Below are 3,564 nucleotides of genomic sequence, written 5' to 3' on the forward strand. Positions count from 1 at the left end.
AAAAGTGGGTGCTTCCAACTTCCCTCCCCTCCCCCAGCTTGCCTCCCTTCTATCATCCCCCCTCTCATCCCCTCCCCCCCTACTCTCCTGTAGGGTGGTATTGATTGAGTCTCAATCCTAAAATAAGGTTGAATTTGCTTATCATGGAAGGGCTTCATTCACTTTTCTGAAAGTGTCATCCTTATCAATTTAACCATCCAAATGATAGAATATACAATTTTATAAGCAAAAGACAGGCATATTATAGGAGTGGAGTCCAGGATCTTAGACCTTTAATCTTAAATTTTGGTTCCATCCTCTCAGCCTCCTAATCCATTTAAATTTTTAATAATTTTTTTCTTCTTTGAATACCTAAAACTTTCAGAGAAAGTGTTTGAATTAGGAACCTTCCTTAAACACATTTAGCTACAAAATGCTTTGGGCCTTGACGTATATTTGTGAAATTAACAAATTCTGGGTAGAAAGGAGACAGGTGTGGTAAGCTAAGGTATATGGGACACCCAAGGAATAAAAAAGTTTCAGGGAATTTCTGGAGCAAATTGGAGATAATAAAACTTCTTTATAAAAATTGACATGTATACAAAGCATTATTGATATATAATTTCATGGTCTTTTATAAGAAAATATATTGCTGGTATAGAATTTTTCTCATAGAGTCTATACTCAGATTATGTGGAACAATAGAGTTTCAGAGAACAGTTTTTGAAGACAATGTGCTGATGTCTTTATACATACAGCTCCTCAGACTCTGGTCATCAAATAAAAAAGGGTAGTTGAGAGATATACTGGAGATTTTGCTCCTGCAACCATATATGTGGAATGTTATAATAACTTTCACCAGAAATCTAAGTCCAAAGATTCCTAGAACTTCCCATACCCTCATAGGAGTTTAAGAACACATCTTTAGAGGTGGAAAGCATGTAGAGGTTATAGAATATATCCTCCACTTTTTACTAGTGATGATGATGATGACAATGATGATAAGAAAGAGGAAGGAGAAAAGGAAGGAGAAGAAAGAGGAGGAGGGAGAGAAAAAGGAAGAGGAGAAAGAGGAGAAAAAGGTGAAGAAGAAGGAAAAGAAGGAAAAGGAGGAGGAGGAGAAAAAGGAGAAGACCAAGCAGGACAAGAAGAAGAATTTATGGAAGGTTTAAGATCTGTAAAGCTATTTATATATGTTCATTTATTTGATCTTCATGACAACCCTCTGAAGTCGGTGTTGTTATCTTCACTTTGCAGATGAAGAAACAAACACAGAAAGGCTAAGTGAATTTCCCAGGGTCATAGAGCTAATAAGCATCTAAAGCTGAATTTGAATTCAGATCTTTCTCCAAGTTCCTCATTCTTCTAGTTACCTCAATATAAGGGAGCTGATGCAGGGAGAAGTTACGTAATTTGCCAAGGTCCACATGCCCATTAAGTTGCATAAGTATAATTTGGTCCCAGTGTTGACTCCAAATCAAGCACTCATTCTACTATACTTCGTTGCATTCATTTAACTTAGATATAGCAGGCAAAAACACTGACATCCACAAAGACAAGCATCATTACCAAATGAGACAATGTACATTAAGAATTTATGTGACTACAAAGCACTTTGTAAATGTAAATGTTATATATTATTCTCACCACCCTAAAGACTTATGGGCCTCAAGGAAATGTAACTGGTTCTTAAAGACTCTGAGAATTTCAATTTAATTAAAAACTACAGCCTACAATGCTGCAACAATAAATATTACACATAGAAATTCCATATTACTATAGTCCTGCAGCAATCAGTATTGTTTGAGGGCAAAACAAAAACAAAACATTTCTTACTCTCCTTGAACCACTTGGGAATATATTTGGGACATGTTATTTTAAAGCAAATGGTGTACATAAATATTTTAAGCTGAAACTATACCTTTAAATGGATGAAAAGTTAAAGGAAATGCTTTCCAAAAGGCCATTATTAATGTACATTTTAACAAATGAAAGTGATAATACAAAAGCAGTTCGTTGGTTTCCTTCCCATCCCTTCCCTCTTCACCCTTTCTTTTTTTCTTAAAGTTAAAATAAAAATTGATGTGGGGTTACAACCCAGCAGCATAAGGCCCAGGATCGGAAAAGATGTTCCAACAAACCATTGATGGCTCCTAGAACAACTTCTAAGAAGCCAGTATGTTGTTTTTAGATTTTTCTTCTCCTCATCTCACTCTGTCCATCTACCTCCAGTTAATGGTCCTCAAGTCTGTTCTTTTCCTCCTTACTATATGGCCAGAAAAGTGAGAATAGATCTATTTAAATGAGGTAGGGAAATGTGTTTTCTTACATTCTGGATAATTTACCCTAAAAAAATTACACCCCAGGATGACATTAAAAGCAAGAATTGTTTTACATCTCAGAGAAGGATGTGAGAAATGATGTGTTCTGTATAATTGGTTCTAAATTGTCCCTTAGCTGACAAGTTTTTTTTTAATGTTTCATATATTAACATGAATATATCCAGAACCAGCCTGGGGTGGGGGAGGGGGAGGCTAAACAATTATCACATTTTATTTAAGCATGAACCATGCCTTTTTCAGTGATTCCATTTAAAGGTGGCCTAACATTGCCTAAATAAAGAAAATATGAATATGCACCAAAGAAACTGCTAACAATGCAACATTCACCCTTTCTGCCTCCCAAACCTTAAATTAAAAGCTTTCCAGGGGGACTTTAAAATCATTTCGCTATATGCAGGTTCGATGTTAAGGGGTTTAACTGTCATTATATTTTCTGCGTACTGGACCTTACATATTAATATTCAGGCCAGGAACAGTTTAAAATTGCAGAGAACAAGAACATTCACCAATAGCTCAGTGGGAGGTTGAGCGTAAATAGCTGCCAATCACCAGAAATGGGCCATTGTAAGCCCCGACAGGCCTAACAACGCCCTAATGGAGTCCCAATCACTCCAGTAGCTCTGTTAGGCTTTGAGCAAATGTGAGTGGAGGGAGGGGGGAGAAGCCATGGCCCCAGAGCAAGCAGAGAGCAGGGAAAGGTGGAATTCCTCAGGACCCAGCAATGAAATAGGCCTGAAGAAAGGAAAGGGACCAAGTAGCAAAGAATCTGCCTACAATTCAACAGCCTTATGCTACCAGGCTGAGCCAGGGAGGGTGAAAGAAATGAAAAGATGAACTTCCATACCTGGAGGCAAGATTTTCCAGTGAGCCATGATAGGCAAATGAAGAGGTATCATCTCCACATAGGGCTGTCAAATTAATATTCCAGACATGAATGCTGTGTCCCTGCTCAAAAATCTTCCCTGGCTCCCAGTTGCTTCCTAAGGCAAAATACAAACTTTTTGACACAGCAATTAAACCTCTATGATTTCATTCTAACCTACTTTTCCATATGTCTTTCATTTAACCCCCTGCCAGTCAGTCTACATTCCAACCAAACTCTATTTTCTTTGGATTCCAAGTCTTTCTGTTCGATAAGGTACTTAGTTGTTTATATGTACAGATGTAACCATATATACATGCACAATTAATGAAAAAACATTTATCAAGCACCCATCATGGTTTAGGCCCTAGGCATACAAAG

The 3,564-nt window shown here is 37.4% G+C and overlaps 1 long non-coding RNA gene across 1 annotated transcript in view; it reads right to left on the bottom strand.

Moving 5' to 3' along the window:
* The window catches only part of LOC138165676 (uncharacterized), a 579,025-nt gene extending 575,728 nt beyond the window's left edge, over positions 1–3,297 (bottom strand). Inside the window, exon 1 of the long non-coding RNA XR_011169397.1 lies at positions 3,166–3,297. This is a non-coding gene — a long non-coding RNA (uncharacterized lncRNA). The remainder of the gene's footprint in view (positions 1–3,165) is intronic.
* Positions 3,298–3,564: the final 267 nt, after the last annotated feature.

Source organism: Petaurus breviceps, unplaced genomic scaffold (genome assembly GCF_028583685.1).
Source record: "Petaurus breviceps papuanus isolate PSGF00001 unplaced genomic scaffold, PetGlider_PUasm1.0 214, whole genome shotgun sequence".
Classification (NCBI taxonomy): domain Eukaryota; kingdom Metazoa; phylum Chordata; class Mammalia; order Diprotodontia; family Petauridae; genus Petaurus; species Petaurus breviceps.